Here is a 24716-nt window from a genome sequence, read left to right on the forward strand (position 1 = left end):
TGCTGAGGTCATCGGTCCCTAGGCTTACACACTACATAATCTAACTTAAAGTAACTTGCGCGAAGGACAACACACACACACACTCGTGTCCGGGGGAGGACTCGAACCTCCGACGAGGGGACTGCGCGAGCCGTGGCAAGGCGCCATATATCGCGTGGGTACGTCGCGCGGCCTTCTTTTCAAGTTTTGTTACGTACCTAAATGATTATACGCTCGGCCCACAAAACATCAGATTGCTTTTCCCTCATCTCAACATCTTCCTGCACAGCGCCCACCCAGAATATCGAATGACGAACTGTTTTATCTATGAAATATATTAATCGGGAGGATGCCATCGTGATTAAATCAGCAGCAACATGTCCTCGAGAAACGTAAGTACAGTAGTTTCTCACATTTCCTACACAAAGCGCCAATCTGATTCTCACTGTTAAGCTTCATGAATGTGTAAAAGAAATAAATCAAATTCTCTTGATCATCGCACCATCATTTGAGAAGAGGGGATCTAATTTCGCATTGATTGGTATTTCCGGAACGAGTGCTGATTTCCAAGGAGAAGATTATACTACTGGTCATCATGATTGAACTCATTATGTGTTCTAACAATCTGCTAAAAGTAAGCGTGAATGAGCCCGCCCAGCTAGCCGCACGGTCTAACGCGCTGCTTCCCGAGAAGGAAGAGGTGACGGTCCTCGGCACAAATCCACCCGATGTATTAGTGTCGAGGTCCACTGTGCCGGCCAGCCTGTGGATGGTTTTTAGGGCGGTTTTCCATCTGCCTCTGCGAATACAGGCTGGTTCCTCTTATTCCGCCTCAGTCACACTATGTCGGAGATTGCTGCGCAAACACTGTCTTCACGTACGCGTGGCTAGGGCGGGACGAAGCCTCTCCGTCGTTTCTAGGTCCCCGGTTCAATACACACACAGTACAACACCCAAGCGTGAGAGACCGAGCGAGGTGGCGCAGTGGGTAGACACTGGACTCGCATTCGGGAGCGCGACGGTTTAATCCCGCCTCCGGCCATCATAATTTTGGTTTCCCGTGATTTCCGTAAATCACTCCAGGCAAATGCCGGGATGGTTCCTTTGAAAGGGCACGGCCGACTTCCTTCCCCTTCCTTGCGTAATCCAATGACACCGATGACCTCGCTGTCTGGTCTCTTTACAAAAACAACCCAACTCCAATCCCAACCCAAGCGTGAGTGATATAGGACGCTAATTATGTGGATAACTTCATATTGATGGATGTGGCCTATGCGCTATTCAATTGACATCAGCTTGTCGCTATCGTGTAACAACGTCTCTTCCTTTAATAACGGTCTAAATTCGTTGGGGACGAATGTAACCAAATTTCTTCACGGAGGCCAGACATTGCTGAACGTACTCCTCGATAATTGCATTCTGTAGAGCTGTTAAATTGCTGGAATGTTGATAGTTACGTGTAATCCACTGTTCGAAATAGTACCAAATATTTTCCATGTCACTCAAATAGGGTGATTTAGCGGGTCAATCGAAATGCTGTAGTGTGTCTGATACTTCACCAAACCAGCAAACGTATGCGGGCAGCAGCTCAGTGAACACGCCTGTTGTCATCTTGGGAGCGTCCCACAGCACACTCATCATTAGCATGTACCACGTGGTTGTAATTAAACTGCAGCTACTCCAGCATGAGCTGTAATTGTCGAACAGCAGGGAAATTTGGTAGATATGCTAAGTGCGTTAATGTGGAAACTATTTGCGCTGAAAGAGTTCAGCTCCAATTTTGCCCACCGTCGACGTCTCCTGTGGTTGTACTGAACGAATTGAATTAGCTGCGGTTAAAAATAAAATTGACGCTATGCTGTTCTCACTTGCTTGGCCTTTTCCGCCCACATCCCGTTACTGATCCATTATACACACATCAAAAAAAGTTTTGCATCACCCCAGTTCCCAGAATCCCCGAAGATAGACGTTGACTGTGGATATTGTATCAGAGACACAGTCCCTTTGACTGTTCAGAGATGTCACTAAACCCGCACAAAAATGTAAACGACAATACATGAGCAGCGCCTATTAGACGGAGGGTGTCCGACAGCCGATCAGTTCCAGTCATTCCACCAGGAAGGAATTACACGGCTCGTGTTGTCAGTAGTTGAACCATGCATAGAGGGTCAGTATCGTGACTCGATCGCATCCGCATTGTTACTTTGTGCCAGGAAGAGCTTTCAACAAGGGAAGTGTCCAGGCGTCTTTGAGTGAACCAAAGCGATCTTGTTTGGACATGGAGAAGGTACAGAGAGACCGAAACTGTCTATGACATGCCTCGCTCAGGTCGCCGATGGGCTGCTACTGCAGCGGATGACAGCTACCTATGGATACGGCTCTAAGGAACACTGACAGCAACGCCAACATGTTGAATAATTGCTTGTATTGCAGCCACAGGGCGTCGTGTTACGACTCAAACTGTACGCAATAGGCTGCCTGATGCGAAACTTTACTCCCGACGACCATGGCGAGGTCCATATTTGCAACCATGATACCACGGAGCGCGGTACAGACGGGCTCAAGAACATGGCGAGTGGCCCGTTCAGGATTGGCATCATGTTCTCTTCACCGATGAGCGTCGCATATGCCTTCAACCAGACAATGTGTTTGGTGGCAATGCTGTCAAGCTGAACGCATTAGACACACTGTGCAGTGAGAGCAGCAAGATAGAGGTTCCCTGATGTTCTGGAGTAGCATTATGTGGGACCGAATTACGCCGCTGGTGGTCACGGAAGGCGCCGTGATGGCTGTACGATATGTGTATGCCATCCTCCGACCGATAGTGCAACCATATCAGCAGAATATTTGAGCGTACACATCTTGTGAATGACTTCCTTCAGGAGAACGAAATCGCTCGAATAGAGTGGCCAGCATGTTATCGAGACATGAACCCAATCGAAAATGCCTTGGATAATTTGAAAAGGGCAGTTTATGGACGATGTTTCCCACCAACCACTCTGAGGGACCTACGCCGAATCTCCGTTTAGGAGTGGGACAATCTGAACTAACAATACCTCGATGAACTTGTGGATGGTATTCCGCGACGAATACAGGCATGCATCAATGAAAGAGGACGTGCTACTGGATATTAGAGGTACTGGTGTGTACAGCAATCTGGACCACAACTTCTGACGGTTTCGCTGTATAGTGGTATAACATGCAATGTGCGGTTTTCATGAGCAATAAAAAGGGCGGAAATGATGATTATGTTGATTACTGTTCTTGAATTCATAGCGTCAGACATGTGTCTTGTGACCAAAACTGGGGATAGCTTTTTTTATCAGCGTACATCGGTTACGCGTTAACAGATTAGAGTGTCTACTAAGTTTAGCTGCCAATCGATAATTACAGCCTACAATGGACCTCGGTGAGTATCTGCACTTTAATAATACCCAGCCAGTATATGTATACCTAACACGTGGTCACCGACAACGATGATATAAACATCCTATTTCATGTTCAGTTGCACGAGAAGACTCAAGAAATGGTATCAAAAACATCTCAACACATCACAGAACCACCTCCTGGTCACCACACGCTGCACCTTAAACGCCTTATTCGGCCGTCGGTGCACCAGGCGCCTTCCATCACTTTGAAAGAGGAAAATCGTGTCTCGTCGTCCCACACTACACATCTCCAGACAGCTGTTCTGCAGTTCCTGTGATGTTTGGCTCACTCAAGAAGTGCTCCTTTATGCGACGGTGTGATAGATGATCTTTTGCAAAGTGTACGACTTCAAACGTCCTTGCAGCTCTCTTCACAATGTTCACTCGCAAAAGGATCGAGATGAACCTGCATTTACTGAGAACATCTTTTCTTCTTGGGTCTTAAATCTATTGTCAATGAAAAGACGTAACTTTCGTCTCCAGTCTCCGCGAGGATATTTTTACGGCCACCGTTCTTACACTGTTTTCCCCGAGTGTAAGTGGTATACCATTCCTTGTAGACACGTTGTACAGTCCGCGGTGATAACACCAACAAATTAACAGTGTGATCACGGGCACGTCACGACCGGTAGCTGCTTTCCGCCAATCCGTCAGGCCCCCACGTCGACTCACCTCGCTGCGTTGATTCCGTAAAGGAGAATGACACCTACACGTCATCGCACCGTCATTACGTCAGCGGCGGATAATCAGACAACAGGTTGGTACCAGCACTACCTCCATTTGCAGATTTCTCAACACCACTGTACCGTTCACGATGTCGTGTTCGTAATAACGCTACCAATGTTGGCTGATGATACAGTTGCTTTTGTTTGTGGATGAAGCATTTGAAGACAGAAATCATTTCAGGTTGGTTTTCTATCCCGTCCACAATATCTGGTCACTGAATTTGTCCAAATTTTTGTGCTGTTGACATCCTTAACGTAAGTGCAAAATGTCTTAGTATTTTCGGACAGGTCCTGAGATACTATGTTACTTCTTTTGAATATTGCACGCATTGCTCTTCTAGTTTAGGAGCGAGTTTCATTTAACATTTGGCTATCTGCTTATTTATACGTTGTGTGCCCATTGTGCGGCAGGCGCCGTTTCTTGAGGAGGTTCTTAATATTTCATGTATACAAAGGGGCGGAGTCGAAGGTACGGGGTAAATCTTCAATTATTATATTGGGTGAATATTTTTTGAGAGCATGCTAGACTATTCGTTTGACAAGCCACAGCTCGTCTACATATTCACAGCCTGAATAAAATGATTCAACATCCTGTTTGAGAAATGAGATATCTCCTACTTATTCCTTTTACCGAACCTGCAGGCTTCTTATTTTGCTAGATCTCTGTGATTTGCTGAGTATTGTTGCCCCAACTGCATCGTTGATCGTGTCTTATATTGCTAACAAACAAAATTCATAAGACTCTCATATATCAAATTATTATTAGGAGCAAGTAGCTTTATTGGGACGCAGTGCGAGTTTGAGGTTAACTTGGTTATAATTTTAATGATACATGCATACACATTGACTGTGTTCGTATTTGTATATGAGCCCCATATGTGGAGAAACTTACTGGGTCAAATGGATGATTTAATGTCCCAAAGGACTGATAGGTACCACCAAGAAACAAGTTTGATACTAGCTCTAAAGTCTTTGCAGCCGATACAAAGACACGAAAGCTGGTTTATACCTATGCTTTTAGATTCGGATCAGGAAAATATGCAGTGTTTTTTTTTAAAGAGATGCATTTTTAACCTAAGCTGCACAAAACAGATCTTCATTTTCTATAGGTGTCGGTCACTCCGACCATCATCACTGGAAGAAAAGGAAAATACAGTAGATGGAACAGTAATTCACCTTTCTTTTATATCTTTTGATTGTACATGACCACCTACACTGTCCAGTCAGACTAAGTTACCATGTGTGGAAAGCCTGAATAACGAAATTTAGAGCGCGAACCGCTGTGGGACCTACAGGAAGAGAGTCAGTGATATTCTGAAAGCTACGAAAACGGATGTGGACCCATGCCGACTCCAGTTCCATGGCTATCTGTCGGTTGAGGATCCAAGGCGCGAGCAGCCCGATCGAGGTGGTCCTACAGATTTCCGATAGGGCTGAAGTCAGGTGCATCTGGTGGACAGGACAATATGGTAAGCTCATCAACACACACGAGCTGTGTGACACGCATGCCATCGTGCCGAGGAAAAACAAACTGCAAGTAAAGGTGATCATGGTCCCCAAGGACAGATTCATATTTGTGTTGACACACTGTGAGTTCCAGAATATTCGACCGGGTAGCCGAGAGCGCTAACGCGCTGCTTCCTGGACTCGGGTAGGCGCGCCGGCCCCGCATCGAATCCGTCCGGCGGATTAACTACGGCGACAGGTGTGCTGGCCAGCCTGGATGTGGTTTTTAGGCGGTTTTCCACATCCTACTAGGTGAATACCGGGCTGGTCCACACGTTCCGCCTCAGTTACACGACTCGCAGACATTTGAAACACATTCCCACTGTTTCACGATTTACACGAGAGGCAGACAGCTACGTCCGTCCCGGGGGGTATGAGGTGGCGGCAGGAAGGGCATCTGGCCACCCCTTAAAATTAACCATGCCAATTCCGTACTTAACCCTGCCGACCCTGCGCACAATACGGAACAAAGACAGTAGCAAAAGAAAGAAAGAACAGAATGACGAGATCACCCATGGAATGCCACGAAAACAATGTGCAGACCATAACGCTACCTCCTCCCGCCTGGAGCCTTTCAACTATTGGTGCAGTGTGTTTTCTGTCAGATTCACTCCAAAGACCATCTGTCATCTGAAAATGACGTTCAGCGGACGTACAGTTGCGGTAATAGCGTGCAAATTCCAGCCCTCGTCGGCGATGGACAGCAGCCAGCATGGGTGCATGAACCTGGCGCCTCCTGCGGAAGTCCATACCATACACAGTGTTCGCTGAGCGGTCGTTTAGGAAACAGTGTTGGTTGCCTGTCGGTTCATCTGGCTGGTCAATTGGTACACATCTCCCCAGTTGTCGTTCGTACTTTTTTCTCTTTGTGTGTGTGTGTGTGTGTGTGTGTGTGTGTGTGTGTGTGTGAGAGAGAGAGAGAGAGAGAGAGAGAGAGAGAGAGAGAGGGAGAGAGAGAGAGAGATAGGTGTGAGGTGAGCCGAAGTACTACCTTACATTAAAGTTGGACTTCAGGGATGGCTGGGTACAGGGATTTATTTAAGCTTTATTCAGACGTAAGCAGCGGGGAAGACTCGTAGCCGGTATCCCTATTAAAGGTGATGATTATCATTGAATCTAGCTACTGGGAGGCCTCGATGACTGCACGAGGAACCCGCACTCGGTGCCACCGTCGTGACAGTATATTCTAGCTGTCGGGTAGTGGGCCTCAGCTCATCGATACTATGAAGGAGTTTCTGCGTTTGTGATGTGATCGGAGATGCATGGGATGTTCATCGTAATTTCGGCAATCCGGGACCATCTTGGAGCCCCTACGATGAGGCGGAGGCATCTGTTTTGAATTACTTGTAGTGGCCGAAGGTTGGATAGGCAAGTAGTTCCCCACGTGCAGCAGCCATAAAGAAGTGCAGGTAAAACTGTCGCTGGATATAGCCGAAGCTTCGTTCGAACATTTATCTGACAACTGCTCAACAATGGGTATAATTGGTATATGAGGTATAACAGTTGAATCCTCTTGTTGTGGATAAGACGTTTGAAAAGGAGATTTCTGTCCAGGGTAACCCCCCCCCCCCAAGTATTTTACTTAGTTCATCCATGGAAGTTGAAGATGGTGAAGAGTAAGCCTGCCCAGCAAGGCGGGGCGTTGGCAAGTGAAGAGGACAGCTTTAGTTTCGTCGGCGTTAAGGCGAAGTTGATTGTCTGATAACCACTGTTCCCTCAGCGTGAGTGGTGACGCTGTAGTCTCCCCACGGCTGCAGCAATCCGTCGGTTACCAGCGAGCAAGGCTGTCTCTTCCGCAAATTGAGCCAGACCGACCTAGGGCAGGATGAGTAACTCGTTAACATAAACAATGACAAGAGTTGGTGATGAAATCGTCGTTCACCCCTGTCATCTATGGTCCGGGGTGCACCACAATTGCATCGGCGCCGGCTTTGGATAGCCCCATTTTGTCAATCACGGCGGCATGCGAAAGGTATAAAAATTTAGGTGTTTCGAGCTTCCCCAATTGGCCCGAAAGCCAATGATCATGCGCTTTTGGACGTCAGATAAATCACTCCGTTTCTGCATTACGACGGCGTCTGCACTGTTTTCCGTGTCTCCCCGACATGCTTTATATACCCACCACTGCTTGTGCTGCTACCTGCACATCTGCGAGTAATTAGTCATCATTACACTTTGACGTCGAACATAGGCGCTGATCACACGCGACCGTGTAGTATGTATCATGATCTTAAATAGTACGCAGCTCGTGGTCGTGCGCCCACGCCCACGCCCGGGTTCCCGGGTTAGATTCCCGGCGGGATCAGGGATTTTCTCTGCCTCATGATGACTGGGTGTTGTGTGATGTCCTTAAGTTAGTTAGGTCTAAGTAGTTCTAAGTTCCAGGGGACTGATGACCATAGATATTAAGTCCCATAGTGCTCAGAGCCATTTGAACCATTTGACCCATGATCTTAAATAGCAACAAATTGGTCTTGTAATAACACACAATCAAATTAGGCTGATCTCATTTGACTAAAGAACAACACAGATCACATGTTTAGTAAAAAGGTTGTTAGAAAGAATTCTGAGAGGTCTGGCTGGGTGAAATATTTCACAGTTTTTTACTTCATGGTGAGTGAGTAACCCGTTTCTGTCCGTTGATGTAAGCGATGATACTTACCGGAAGTACATGAAGAAAACTCGATGATAGGTTTGAGTGTGGAGTGAATGTTAGATAAATGTAACTGTCACTCTTTGTCACACAGAATTAAGCTTGTAATGCTATGTTAATTGTGAACATCGAAACCAGTGAAAAGGCCCCTTTCTCGCCTTTTGCCGAGGAAACAAATGTAGGTGGATGAGATACCGATGTAAATATTTTTATTAGTGCTAGTGTACGTTCAAATTAGATGAAAATAAAATCTGAGGTGCACTAGCCATGGAAGGAAGTAGAAAAAACCAAAAGAGCAATTATAAGAGAAGTATGCCCAATACTTATCTTTGCTTCCCGATCAATCGTGAGAGGTCTGTAAACAAGCTTTACTGGTGGAGATTTTTTTTTTTTTTAGAGACGCGTGATAGAGCGTGATCTGCAAACATATCTTAAATGAAGGAATGCGGATTAGTTACGGAACTAAACGCGTTAGATGCCAGAGGGGATGATGATAAGGAACGTGTTTTACTTTGAAGGAAACGCCACTACTCTGAAAGGAGTGGCAACTGTTTCAGGGGTGCAACGTCCCAATAAATGTAAGGCGCTTCCCGTTGTTGAATTTAAAAATGAATTTTACCTTTCTTTATGGGTCCATTAACTAGAGTGTCGCAAACAGTTTATACGGAAAGAAGGACGAGTAAGAAAATATTACGCTCAATCAACTGTTATATGTTCGAATGAGTTTGCTCTGCGATCTTATATAAGGAGTGAGAGAGTGCAAGGAGGTGAACAAATTGCTTTTAACATCACGTCGGCAAGGATACAACCGGTGAGATGTGAATTAAGAGTAAAACTAAACTAATGAAAACAGAGTCTAATTTGATTTAGATGCACAATAAAGATGTGCTGGATTCAAAAATTAGGCGAACAGAACTAAAACGTACGTATAGAGCGATAATGCTTCTGAAAATAAAATGAGACACAGTAATCTTTAAATGAGGATGGTGCAGCAATTTGGTAGCGAACACATTAATGTGAACTGAGGCTATTATAATATGAATATGCAAATAAATCGTATGAGATAATCCCTATATAAGATCTACGAAAATCATGTAACGAAACCGCGTCATCGGCTTTACGTGCAGCGTATGGGGGTCATGAAATATTAGCTGCAGACAATAACAAAATGGGAAGACCACTTGTGCCTTGCCCTTATCTCTCTCACACGCCTATTCTGTGATAGGTGCTTCGTAGTATCATACATAGTTCATGACATTACTTGGGTTTGTGAAGGCTAGTGCTAAATACATTTTACAAAAGGCGCCGCCGATATAAAACGTCTTTTCGATAAGTGACGACGACAAGGTTGATTGGGGAGGGAGGGTTTGGGACTGGAGGTAGAGAGGGACAAGATGCTCTAGCCCCTCCTCCTCCTCTGTCCGTCACCGTTGGCGTAGCAAAGTTTTTTATGGCGCTATAAGACTGAAACGTAGAGGAGACTGTAGTTCGGAGCAACGAAGTGCAGTACAGAACTGTTGTAATAGCTATCCTGGCGAAGTATTTGAGAAGTAAGAGAGGCATAAACTTCCAGGTGGTGCGTCATTCAGTACACAGCAGAACGTAAAATAGAAATTTTAATGAGTGTTTTATAGCCAGATCTACGAAATACAGGGGTTGGATAAAAATCCGGACACACCGAGAAGAACAAACACTTGTTCATAAACGCAGATGGTATTCAACTCTACAGATTGCGCTGTAGTGTTTGACCACGAAGGGCACCTTTGCAATGTCCTCAGTAAGTTGCAAGTGTCAGTGGCGATCGGAACAACGTTCAGTGCAGTTGCGAATTCATTATGGCGGAGCCACGAGATGTCGAACGTGGGCAAATTTTTGGTGCCCATGTGATGGGCGCTTCCGTAACCAAAGTAATCGAAATGTTTGGTAATTCAAGAGGCGTCGTATCGAAAATTATATCACACAGAGAGAAATCGTAAAAACGTCATCCACTAAGTTGTAAAACGGGATGAAACTGTGCTGAGTGATCGTGACAGACGGTTATTGACGAGGATTGTGGTGATATGTGCAAAAGTACTGAATGTCGCATTCGTGAACTTAGGCAGCACAAAGAAAACAAAGGGAGCTCCATAAGCGGAGAATTTCAGGCCGAGTTGCCATTCGAAAACCAGCCATCAGAAATGCCCGTGTCACGAAAAAGTAGTGCTGAAACTATAAAAAGTGGACTACGGGGCAATGGAAGAAAATCCTTTGGCCCGATGAGTCTTGTTTCACATTATTTCCAAAACCTGGCCTAGTTAGGTCCCAAGAGTGAATCACGGCAGGGGTTCGGTGATGATATCGTCGTACTCCATGAGCCGCATAGTTACTCTGCAATGACGCATTTCTGCCAAGCATATTGTGACCTGTGACCATTTTTGTCGAACAGGTCCATGCCGTGGTACAAGTTTTGTTCCCAAATAGCAAAGCTGTGTTGCAAGGTGGTAAGGGCTGTGTTCAATCATCTCGCATAGTCTAGGGTGCACTGTCGCATCTCTGCTGGCTCGACATTATTCAGCCTTTGTGTCTTCTTTGGAGAGAAGAATAGAATATCGTGTGACTAGGGCTTCCCGTCAGGTGGACCGGTCGCCGAGTACAAGTTTTTCTATTTGACGCCACCTAGGTGTCGTGCTCGTCGATGGGGATGAAATAATGAGGATTAGGATAACACAACATCCAATCCCTGAGTGGAGAAAATCTCAAACGCAGCCGGGAATCGTACCAGGGCCCTTCTGACTGTCATTGTGTCGCGCTGACCACTCAGCTCCTGGGGGCGGACGAGAGAAGGATGAGTGGTTGCTATCCATTTCCATCATCATTACCTGATTTTTTGCACGATTTTGTAGATGGAATGGCATAAGATTAAACTTATCAGGACATAGCTGTCTTTAACGCCACCGTGTTTCCTACACCGTATCAGGCGTAGTAATGTGTTCTCTTTTTAGTGTTTCCATATTTTTGTCCTACCCCTGTAATTACATCATCATCTCATCGAATACGATGCCTCCCTCTCGTTATTCGTGACTTCAGAAATCGCAGGCTCCATAAGCGTGAAATTAATTTTACTGACATGGTTCCATTCTTTTCGGTCAGGCTACAAAATAAGATATTGTCACGACTTTTTGGATAAAACTACTGAAGGAATCAACGTATACCTTTATGCACCTCATTTACTGATTCTTCCACAACACGTTCTGCTTTTTCAAAAAATACAGTCAAAATTAAGCCCCTATGTGACGAGTTAAAGTTGCTCTGTCAAAACTGAAGTGTGTTGGTGACGAAAGTCCTGCAGTCTGCAAAAATTCCAGAAAGATATCCTTATTAGTGTGTCTACAATCCATTCCGTCAGCTTTAAAAACTGTATGTCAAGCTGACGTAAGGGATTGCGGATACACTAATAAAGATATCTTTGTGCAGTTTGGCCGAATTACTGCTGAGGCATGTCCGCAAGGATCTATAGGTTGTTTTTTATTTTAATTTATTCATTAGTTATTGCAAAAACCGTAACGAAATGTACACGACAAAACTACGTCTTCGTCAAGCGTTCGTCATTTGATTATTCTGTCGCATTTCAAAAAACAGTGTTACCAGCCGTGTGCAGTATCCTATACATTAAGAAAATCATTTGTTTTTCGATTTCAGATAAGATTTGTAGTCTGCTGGTCTTCCGTCATCAACACACCTCAGATTGGACAAAAAACTCTAACTGCTCAGATGGAGGCTTACTTTTGAGTGAATTTCCTTAAAAATCAGAAAACTTTCTACAAGAACCAATAAATAACGCCAAAAAGATTTACGTTGAACCGTGCGGTATTAGCAGAGCGGTCTGAGGCGCTGCAGTCAAGGACTGTGTGGCTGGTCCCGGCGGAGGTTCGAGTCCTCCCTCGGGCATGGGTGTGTGTGTGTTTGTCCTTAGGATAATTTAGGTTAAGTAGTGTGTAACACATTTGAACATTTTTTTATCTACTTTGATTGTTTCGTTAGTTTTTCAATAAAATCGTACAAATCACTTTTAACATAGACTTCTTGAGAAAAGTGGCCCCTTAAGAGAGGGAAAGCACAAAAGATGAAATTGTGAACAGCAGTAGATCGTGTGATTATCATTTCGCATCTCAATGCTCTCCGAAACTTGATTACATCTCTAGTTTTATAGTTCATTCGTAACTTCCGCATCACCAAAGAAATTTGGCACAATTTTTTGGACGATTTCAGATGTAGTTTTATGTAGATTCTAGCAATAACGTAAAATTTCGATGACAGTTTTTGCTGTCAGCTGTCACATTTGTTCTTCTTCAGACTTATAGGTACAAATGTGTCGAATACAAAAGCAACTGGAGTTTTTATTATAAAGTAGTATCCATTTTTTTTTCAAAAATACGAGGGGGAACCCAAATGAAGCCGGACTCCGAGGGCGCTGCCACTCGTAGACGTAGTACAGGGTTCTCATGCTAGATGGTGCTGGTAGAGACCTTCATGGAACAGCTGTGCAGACGGCGTCAGTGTAGAGCTGAAAGTGCAAGTGTGGTATTGTGTTGCTCTGACTGTTGGCGGGTTACCTCTGCGAAGACGTTATGGCAACTTTAAAAGAACAATGAGTGTGTGTGAAATTTTGTTTCTTGCTTAAATAAAACTGCAACGGAGACACACCATATGCTTCAGAAAGCTTTCCAGGTGGACGCTATGAGCCGCACACAGGTTTTCGAGTGGTTTGGGCGCTTTAAATATGGTGAGATGTGTGTTGAAGACCAAGCTCGTTTTGGACGCCCTTCAACATCGCGAGATGAGGAGAACATTGAAAAGGTCCGCCAAAAGATCAACGAGGATCGTCGCCAAACGATCGACCATATTTCAGCAGAGACAGGAATCAGTTGGAGCTCGTGCCAGCGGATTTTGAGTTAGGATTTGCACATGAGACGTGTTGCTGCTAAATTTGTTCCGCGCCTTCCCACACAGGAGCAAAAAACCATCCGCATGAATGAGTGTCAGGACTTGAAAACAGAGACTGCACGTGATCCAAACTTCTTGAATAAAGTCATTACAGGGGATGAGAGTTGGTGTTAGGGGTATGACCTAGAACCCAAGCAAAGTGTCAAGCCAGTGGAGGACTCCCAACTCTCCCAGACAAAAAAAGCAAGGCAAGTGAGGTCAAATGTGAAGACGATGATCATTGTCTTTTTTGATGTTCATGGAATTGTGCATCGGGAATTCCTACCCCCTGGCCAGACTATTAAGCAGCACTTTTACTTGGATGTTTTAAGGCGTCTGTGAGAGGATGTGAGGAGGAAATGCCCGGAACTTTGGCGATCAGATGACTGGTTTCTGCATCACGACAACGCTCCAGCACACACGGCCTTACGAGTGACCCACTATTTGGCATCTCAGAGGTGGTCTGTCATTCCCCACGCTCCGTATTCGCCGGACCTAGCCCCGTGCGACTTTTTCCTATTTCCACCAATGAAAAAAAAAAAAACGCTAAAAGGGGAGCGTTATGACGATGTGGAGGCGGTAGAAACAGCTTCGCAACGGGCACTGGACGATATCAAACTTGAACAGTGGGAAAAGAGACTTGACAAGTACATCGCATGTAATGGAGAGTATTTTGAAGGTGACTGAAGTAATTTTGTAAAAAGGTTCGTAAATAAATTTTTTATGACAATAATCCGGTTTCTTTTTGATCCCCCCTCGTATATAAAATTATACATTACATCATTGAGTGAATTATGGATTTTTGTTAGCCCTCGTTCAGAACACTTCTTAAAAGCAGTCATGCGAGCAACCCTTCGTAAGACTGTAGTCTACAGGGACATAAAGATAAGACCCAGTAATCGCAAACTTGACACGATAATGTGTACTCGTCGAGAGTGACGTCATGTGATGGACAGGTGAGCGTGTTTAGAGAAGACGACGGCGCCATGGCGACGCCGGCACCGGAGGCGACGCCGGCCGCACTGACCTCTCGGAAGGCCGCCCGCGCCCCGCTACGCCGCGCCCCCTGCATATGCATGAGGGGCCGCCGCCGCCCCCGCAGCCCTCTCTCTGCCAGAGGGGTCGTGGCCGCCGGGCGAGCACCACGCCACCCACCACTCTGCCACATCTGCGCCAGCCTGCAGGTCAGCGGCGCCGTCTGCGGGTCGCTTTAATACCCGTGCAAAGTGTTCTTCGCTGCAAGTCGGTTTAAAGACCGTCTCTTAAATGAAAGCAGTGTGCTAGTGTGCTAGTTACCACAGTTCTACATAAGAGACATGTGCTAAGCCTTTAAGGTCGATAACTCGTCGTTCCCTGCTCAGACGCTGTATTGCACATAGGAGAATTCTTTTATATGGACTACAAATAAAAACAAACAGAGTTATTACAGCCTTCACAAACTCCTTACAACTGCTCACGGTCTAATACGGGCCATTTAATTATAATTGCTGATAATATGTAAACAACCAGCTCTGCCATCCCATTATTCCTTGTTTACTTTCAATTAAATGCCTTATTAATCAGTTACTGTTTATGTACGTTCGGTTTAGTGACAAATGAATTCGTGGATAACATAAACACTTTGCTCCCCAGCGGGACATATTGAACAAATCTAATTTATCATTGACGGACGACTAAACGTTCCAATAACTAACGGGTATAAATAACCAACAAGCCGGATACTTCCATCTTTTGTTTACGCGCATACAAACGTGAACTAATAAAACAATACATGTTTTATTATTTGTGTCATATTTATTCTGTAATTATTCATTCATTCTAGTGTCTCAGCTGAGTGCGGTTAGTTTTGACGTGTCCTATAAGGCTGGTGGATTTGCAGCATTTTCCTATTTTCTTCAACTTGTGCTAATTTTACAAACACGACTAGTTCATACGCCACGCAGGATCATTCTTTTATAAACCATGCTATGGAATTTTTTGACTTTGCATATACTGTTTTTACGATAATATCTCATATACTATTGCAAAAAATGAACTTTTGCTGCAACTTTTACTCATGCAACTGTACATTTTCCTATAACACCGTCATCCTGCAAAATTACGGTCTACAACCTGGCTTGCTTACTGTGATGCTTGTAAATTACGTATTGTTGTTGTTTTGGTATTTACGAATGTATGTTATTGCGTGACTACGACTAATGATACTTTCCAATGCATATTCACCGCTTTTTCACGTTTTGAACGATCTGAATGTGGTTGCAGATAGCAACGGAAACTAGTTATCGTACTTTAATTGTGACATGAAAACGACAGTCTAAACATTATAGGTTCATTTAATGTAAAAAATTTTGTATGATAAAGAAAGTGATGTATTTGTTGATGCCTTAACGTATGTCTCCCCAGTGACTCCTTTTTTGCGTAGTGTTTGCTATTTGACCTCTTTCTTGTCTGTTCTTCGTAGTATCTCTGGCTACTTACGTAAGTGCAGACGTTGATACAGCCGAATGCCAGGAATCATTGGGCTTGTAGAAATGCAGGCGTGCAGATCAGTTCAAATTCAGATTTATAAACATGTTTCCTCTTTAAAGTTCATTTCACATATATCGATAATAAATCTATGAGAACAATAGTCTTTTTATAGCATTCACGGTACAATAATAAAGAATTGTTTTGGATGTTGAACTCTAAGAAAAATGATTCTATAATATTCCGTATACTGTACGAAGGAACAGTTGTACCAATCAGGACTTTTTCTGATCATTTGGGGTAGAAGAAACAAGTAGAAGTGAATATTAGGCAATCGTGGTGGTTATTATAACATTAATCCAGTGATCTGCGGACCGACACATGAAAAAAATACTCTAAGTATAAAGTAACTGGATTTTCTAGATGTGAAGAGAGAATAAGAACTAAGTATTTCGAAAGTGGGGTTCTTGCAAGAGAATGAAAATGAGGAAAACGACGTATGCAAACACGGTAAATTTTGTGATGTGGGGATTAGGTCGTGATTTAGGACGCATTTCTACGACAAAGGTTTATTTATAGCCTTTGATGTCCCCAGTAACAGGAGGCGAAACGCTAGGCACAGAAACAAGCCGTGGGTCAGAACGTAATGCCCATACAAATAAAATCACCAGAGATGTAAATATTGGGATTGTATTGTTTGATCACTGGAAATATAGCACTTTTCTGAGAAACTTGGAAGAAAATGAAAACATAAGTCAATATTTCGGAGATGAAGCTGTCATGAAAATGTTAATTTCTGCATTTGTTGTAAATTAAACAGTGTGAATTAGTTGTTTGCACTTTTTTTTAACTGAAAAGGCACAGACAGAAGAACATGCTGCAATGTTAATCGTGTAGCATTTGGTACATTCGGTATCTGTGAATATCGCATTTTTTCGTTGTAATCAGCATTAGGAAGCCAGCAGTAGCAGCTAATCCGTTTTGCTACTATTCTACTGCACCCGTTGTTCAATTTACAGGCTACATAGAACATGAAACGGAATAGGCTCTTGACGTAAACAAAGGGGCTACGGCGTGGTCGGGCCACGTGGTCCGGCAGATAGAAGCAAGGGGTGGGGTGCCGCGGCGCTCGCCGGCTGCCTACCTTGTTGGGGTGTCCGTTGTGGCGCAGCAGCTTCTTGCAGCACTTGGGACGGCTGTCTTGGTAGAGCGAGTGACCCGGCGGCGTGCTGGAGGACGCGGAGGCGGCGCGGCCGGGCGACGCCTGGAAGAGCAGCGCCGGCGGCGGCTCGAAGCAGTCCAACTGGCGCTCCTGCTGGCTCACGCCACCGACACCGCCGCCGCGCCGCCCCCGCAGCGGGATGCAGAGGCACGAGCAGCAGCCGCCCCCGGGGAACCACGCTCTGGAGGGCGCCGGCTGCCGCCCTTCCGGCTGCGTCCGCCTCATTCCGCTGTCCTCGCCGGCTCGTGACGTCACGCGCTGCGCTGCGCTGCGCCGCGACGCCCTGGGCGCAGTGTGCGGCGCGCCGTCCGGCCAGCCCTTCATGTAGCCGCCGGATCGAGAGGGATGCTGGCGCATGCGCAAAGGCTGCGCCGCCGCCGCCTGCGCGCAGCGTCCGGCCCGCTCCCTCGCCCGAGAGCAAACACAGCCGCGACCGCGTCGGCTGCCTTCAACCTGTCCGCGTAGACTGCGGACACTCCAAAGTGTCCGCCACTTTGCTTGCGCAACATATTCGGCGGCTAGGTGCACCTACAACTGCAACCACTCCATTATTTGGCAATTCAATCTTACCTCCTCAGTCGTGAGCTTATATGAATGAGAAGTTTATATTGGTGATCAGAGCATTTTGGATAAAATAATTCTGCGTATTGAGCCACGTTATTGTAAATTAGTAAAGCAACTAAACTGCCGACGTTTCGACCCACGTGATGGTATCCTCTACAAGGAGCGGGGGGTGGGGGGGGGGGGAGTGAGATGGGGGGGGGGGGAGTGAGATGCCCTGAAGAGGACTGCAGCCAGTTGGTCGAAACGTCGGCAATTCAGTTGTTTTAGTAGTTACAATGACGCGCCCCAATACCCAAAATTATTTTATCGTGTGACACCGGCCATGGAAGGCTACAAACTTAGAACAGTACATCGTTGAAATGTTCAAATGTGTGTGAATTCCTAAGGGACCAAACTGCTGAGGTCATTGGTCCCTAGACTTACACGCTACTTAAATTAACCTATGCTAAGAAAGACACACACACCCGTGCCATATGGAGGACTCGAACCTCCGGCGGAAGTGGCCGCGCAGCCCGCGACATGGCGCCTCAAACCGCGCGGCTATTCCGCGCGGCTAATACATCGTTCTGGAATAAAACAACACTAAAATAATAAATTTAAAAAATCGTTTAAAGTCACAAAAATTTTAAGACGCGTCCAAAATGAATAATATTTATGTTACAAAGTAACTGAAATGTAAACAACATTCAGAGAAGTCAGTACTCAAAATGGTTCAAATGGCTCTGAGCACTGTGGGACTCAACATCTTAGGTCATAAGTCCCCTAGAACTTAGAACTACTTAAACCTAACTAACCTAAGGACATCACACACACCCATGCCCGAGGCAGGTTCGAACCTGCGACCGTAGTCCCGCGGTTCCGGATCGCAGCGCCAGAACCGCACGGCCACCGCGGCCGGCGAAGTCAGTACTTAACAACTCAGTATTTAACACTTAGAAGTTATGAAACCAATACCGAATGCAGACTCATTGCTACATTGAAAAAATATATCGGCGTATTACTGTGGTGAAATAAACAATGGATTATTCGATTTATTAGCAAATTGCAGTATATTGTAAATACATTATCGTTCAAGATTAATAAAAAAGGAGAATTTACCTTTATTCTTAAGAAGAAATATTGAGACAGTGCTAAACAGCTTTCTTCAGGAAGGATGAACTAGAATTATGGCACATTATTGAATTTTATTTAAATCTTCATTTAGAAGATGTTATTAAAATTTTTTGTTTAACTAATATTATTATTGTTATCAGCTGTTCACTTTCACATTTTGTAGATCTCTTCCTGTTTAGCTGTTGTTCATTTAATTGTTCGATAATGTAGTGAGTTCAGGGTATATTGAATAGCTCACTAAATTCCAGATAATTGCTGGAAGTCGCTGCGTTAGTCTGCGCAGATATCGTCGGTTAGCTGCAACTCTGCTAAGTAATGTAGATTCTCTGTAACTTGGTCATGCCTCTCGGAGCCCGTACCAGTGCGAGTACACTACTCAGCTGACTCAAGGGTGTTCTAGCCGTATACGTACATTTACCGAAATAACAACGCGTTTTTAATTCTCCCGAAGAAGTTACCATGCCTGCAGACTCGCCAGGAACCACCTAGAAACGAATGTCCCAAAATCATATGGCAGTACTCAGTGTGTACAACTGAGCTTAAGCTGGCCGAAGGGGCCGAGCGGTTCTAGGCGCTTCCGTCTGGAACCGCGCGACTGCTACGGTCGCAGGTTCGAATCCTGCCTCGGGCACGGATTTGTGTGATGTCCTTAGGTTAGTTAGGTTTAGGTAGTTCTAAGTTCTAGGGGACTGATGACCTTAGAAGTTAAGTCCCATAGTGCTCAGAGCCATTTGAACCAGTTTTTGAACTGAGCTTAGAAAAGTCGCTTTTGAATAAATAAGGAACGTTGTGAACCTTTACCTTCTATTATTCGATTGTCTTCCAAATATAAAATTGTTTTAAATCGAGATAACATTAATCGGACACTATCTGTGTCGAAATTTTGATTTTGAATTAATACAGGCTGCAGTGGCGGGTAACTGTACTACAGATTGCTGCTGATCAGTGCAGACGTTCGTACTCGTTAAGTCTCCGAACCAATCGAAACTCGCAACCACCGTTTACGTTCATTACAAGATCTGATATCCAAGCAAAAGCACTACGGCTACAGAACGTTTAGTACTCTTTCGCAGTAAGATAAAGCTTTTAGTGATACATTTCATACAGTCCATTTAACATATGGTAAAGGGCTTTCAAATACAAACACGCAGAAACTAAGCAAACCCGTAAGATACTGCCACCTAGTTGGAACATGTACAAACGAATATGCTTGACTTTCGCATATGGTACGTGTGAATGTCACACACACACATACACACACACACACACATACACACACATACTAGAGGATAATGCCACCTTCTGGGGGACATGTAGAGATCGAATATGCGAGAACCTATGCTGATGTATTTTAATTAAAGGATTAAAGAATAAACGGTAGATGCAACATATATGCTACATACGGACTGACGAGATGAAATGTTTGGCAGAGAGTGTATAGAACCACTTGCAGAGAATTTCGCTTCCGTTCCATTCTCAAAAATAACACGGGAAAAATGAGCGCTTGAGCTCCTGTATCTTTTCGTGCGAACTATGTTTTCTCTTATTTTAGCGCGGCGTTCATTTCGCGCTATTGTAGCTTAAAAAGAATTATGTCGAAGGAGGAAACAGGCGATAGAACGTTCTTGGAACAAACCCACAGCAAAGAAAAAGTCTTTGTTTCAGTGACTGCCAACCAATATCGTCCATGACATTCTCTAACCTGTTTCGTCACATTACAAAATGAGCTGCCATTATTTCAACTTTTTCCATCTCCTGCGACAACCACATCTGATAAGGATCACATAACGCGCAAACGTTATATGGCAAATGAAGGACAAATGTAGTGTAGGAAGCCTCTTTAATAGGTTTGATCCATCTTCTGAGTTCATAGCCGATAAAACAGCCTTCAGATCTTCTTTCACACACCGTTTACTGTGTGATGGTTTCCATTTCAGTTCTTCGTGATTGTGGTTCCTATTTTAACTGAACTGACCTCCGTTAATTGGGGGAGCTCGCACTTTCTGTTCAGGGGCAGTTGCCACTTTTTTGTACTACGCAGATTTGACTTGATGATTTTGTAATTCGTTTTCATCTTCTCATCACTCTACTCTACGGTAAGCCGGCCGGTGTGGCCGTGCGGTTCTAGGCGCTTCAGTCTGGAACCGCGTGACCTCTACGGTCGCAGGTTCGAATCCTGCCTCGGGCATGGATGTGTGTGATGTCCTTAGGTTAGTTAGGTTTAAGTAGTTCTAAGTTCTAGGGGACTGATGACCACAGATGTTAAGTCCCATAGTGCTCAGAGCCATTTTTTTTTTTACTCTACGGTAAACGACGGCCGCAAATGCAAACAATGTAAGAGGCTGCTCAGATTGTCTCTTAAATGATTTGTATCAAGGCCGAACACGCGAGCCCGATGTGTGGGCTGCACGCAAGCCGAGGCTCGCCCTGTTTCAGGTTTGCCCGGTCCTCCTCAGAAGTGCTCCGTACAGCACGACATTTCGTTAGTACTGCGGTGAGGCATCTGCGGTCAGCACGACTCCCTTCGCTTCGTTAGAATCGTGGTGTCAGCGCTGTTTATCCTTCGCTGTAAAAGTCGTGTGACTACGGCCTCCCGTCGGGTAGACCGTTCGCCTGGTGCAAGTCTTACGATTTGACGCCGCTTCGGCGACTTGCGAGTCGATATTGATGAGATGACGATGATGATTAGGACAACACAACACCCAACCCCTGAGCGCAGAAAATCTCCGACCCAACCGGGAATCGAATCCGGGCCCTTAGGATTGACATTCTGTCGCGCTGAGCTACCGGTTGCGGACATCCTTCGCTGTTGGACTGTAGTGTGAAGGAAGTTCACACGTCCAGTGGCTGTTTGCGTAAAAAGAGGCACTGTAGCGACCCATCGCCACAAGTCTTTAAAAGTAAACGGCAGTGACAAAAATGGGGGGGGGGAGAATTCTCAATATCTGTCACATTGTTCCATACTCGATGGGTACTGCAATTTGCTATGAAACGACAACAATATGCAGAAAGAATTCAAAGATTTAGTTAACAATGATAAACGACAAATTACAATGATCGACAGGCAGGGGTCAAAAAGCAATTTCTGCTGAATTTACAGGCATGGACCACGTGAAGAAATTTGTCGTATGAATAATAAAATGTCTGAAGTCTCATTCATTACTACCCCCACTGCCAGATTTTGATGAAACTGAACGAATGGTGTGAAGACTATATATTACTGCAAAGTATGGGCTTGCCTCGAACTGTTCTCCGATTTAAAACCCGCTATTGCTGAATTTATGAAGGAGAAGGGAGGAGTGCGATAACAAAAATTAGAACATCTGGAATAGATTTCAGGTGCCACCCAGATTTAACTGTACTTGTCCACACACTGCCCACAGTAAGACAATGCAAGCTAAGAAAAAACTTATTTCTAACTTGATCGTGACGAATTTTTAAAATAAATGGCATTGTGTAAGGGACACATTCTAAGAAAAAATACAGTCCGATTCCCACTCACACAGACTAAACAAAACGCGAGGTTTGAAGGGATTCATTGTTGCCTTGAAAGTATTACAGGGATAGGTTTGAGGACACCGCCAACTTGACATCTTTTTAAGACTGTTTTGAGACCATTTGTGAGTTTCGGTTGAAAGCGCCCCTGTTCGTGTGCAGATGTAACTGACCAATCCCCAGTGTAATTTCCGTTTTAGAGACCACTCTTTTTACGTTAAAACTGTCAACGACGCTTACATCGTTGTTTCCAGGTCTCCACAAAAAGTTTCCAAACGTAATAAAATATTTCGATCAACATATGTGTGTGAAAGACCTTTTTCCAATTATGAAACTAAACAGGTAGCGATTACGTGGTAACCTTAGCGCGAAAATCTGTGACTCTATCAGCATATGTCCACATGCCAACAATTCGTGCAGCCATAAATTATAGTATGTCTTCCGTGAGACAAAAATAATTAAATAATATAAAAATTCATTTCATTTGTTACCTCTGGCGTTGAGAAATATGAAATATGGAACCAAGTCTAGTGCAGTGCGACTGCATTGCCATCTAAATACAGCGAATGTTCAGATTCCCCCCTCTTGCCTTTCGTATAGTGTGGCGTGGCAGTGGTGAAAGAGTGCCGCCAGGATGGGTGCTATGGCATGTGAGCGAAGGCACGGCTTACGAGTCGAATTGTTGCCCACCTTTGGCTTTTATGGATTAAGGACAGCAGAAGACTCATATAGATTTGAGGAACACCCGATATACCTTTGAGTTCACTGCATGCTTTCTCATCAGTTTCTATGAAATTGGAGTTTGTGGTAAGATCTTAGGGGTCCAAACTGCTGAGGTCATCGATCATTAAGCTTAACCACTAGTTAATCTAACTTAACTTACGCTAAGGACACCACACACACCCACGCCAGAGGGAGGATTCGAACCTCCGACGGAGGGAGCCGCGCTAACCGAGACAAGACGCCTCAGTTACTATGAACTGAGACGTTTACTGACAGTGAATCATGAATTTCATTAGAGCCCACTTGTGCTGAAAAGGATTTTTTTCTGAATAAAGCTGCGTATATCACCTTATCTACATCTGCAGCCGTACACGGCAAGCGATGATACGGTTCGTGGCAGCATCTTTCTGCCTCTGATCCATTCACGAATGATAGGCGGGAACAGCGGCTGTAGTTTAACCTCAATTTCTCAGATATTTTCGTCATGGCCATTTCATGAAAAGGGGAAGTAACATATTTGGCCACTATTCTTGTAACATTTTCTCACGAAATTTCAACCGTAAACCTCTCCGTGATGGCAATGCCCTTTTGTAGCAGCTTCCACTGCAGTTTGTTGAGCACCTCTGTAAAGATGTGGCGCTTATTAAATGACACTAAACGATGCTCAGAGGAATTAGTCGCATTTCGTTGGATCTTTATTCTTCCAATTAATCCCTCCGGGTAGGCATCTAAACTGACGAGGAATACTCAAGAATCTGTTCTGAGTGTTTGAATACCACCTCTCTCGTGGATGAACTACATTTCATCAATTTTGTTCCAATGAAAGCCAACTTGGATTTTTTTTTTACAAAGAGTTTTCTATCGTAATTTACTTTCGAGTGCTTCATCTTCAATAGTGTAATCGAAGAGTAATACGTCTCTTCTTCGCCTGACTACCAGGGCTTGCTCTGAAGTGAAGCTCCGAATTTCTTACTCTGTTCGCAATTCGTTTGAGGTATTTTATGCCATGCATATTACTCAATCGACATCTACGCTTCACTGACGTACTTGTCAACGCTCTATCTCTTGAAAACTACGAATTACACCGTGTACCATGGTGTTGTGTAAAGTAACTATGTCGGCAGGTGAGGAACTGAGTGTTCTAACGTCAGGAAACATGTCTCCAAATGAAATCCATAGAATAATGAAAGACGTGTACGCCGAAGATGGTTTCCGTATCAGTAATGAGTGACGGTTGGATCGTTCGTCCTCATAATGAGGGAAACTGATATGCTGATCTCAACGCATGTGACAGAGCTCGGGGTGGGCGACCCCCTGCGGCAGCCGACGAGAAAATTGGTGGCAGATAACACAGTCACTGCTCTCAGGTAAGTGTGACACGTCACAAGAGCGTGTAAGGGCCACCACTGCGGAAATGTGGTCCGGTAAACCGTGTGCACGGTAGGTGCCTCGAAAGCTCGCGTCTAATATGAAACAGAGGAGACTGGACATCTGTCAAAAATTTCTTTTGCGTTTTGAATATGACGGTGATGGAATATTAACAACATGGAGACAGCAGAATGCACCATTTTGACCCCGAAAACAAAAGAGAATCAGTGGAGTTGTTCCATAAAAGGTCATCGACGCCAAAACAGTTCAAGACCATGACATCAGCGGGGAAAGTCACGCTCATAGTGTTCTGGGATGTTCAAGGTGTGGTGTGTTTGGAACGCATTACTAAAGACACCGCAATAAACACTGCAACGCACTCCGAGACCCTCAGAAAACTGAGTTCGCACACGCAGGGTAGTGGTAGACCATACACGAGCGCTGCACCTCCAACAACCCGACGCCTTAGAATGACAGTCGGCGATCATACTCCACACAGTCCCCAAGATTTT

The sequence above is a fragment of the Schistocerca piceifrons genome, chromosome 2, assembly GCF_021461385.2.
Source record: "Schistocerca piceifrons isolate TAMUIC-IGC-003096 chromosome 2, iqSchPice1.1, whole genome shotgun sequence".
Classification (NCBI taxonomy): Eukaryota; Metazoa; Arthropoda; class Insecta; order Orthoptera; family Acrididae; genus Schistocerca; species Schistocerca piceifrons.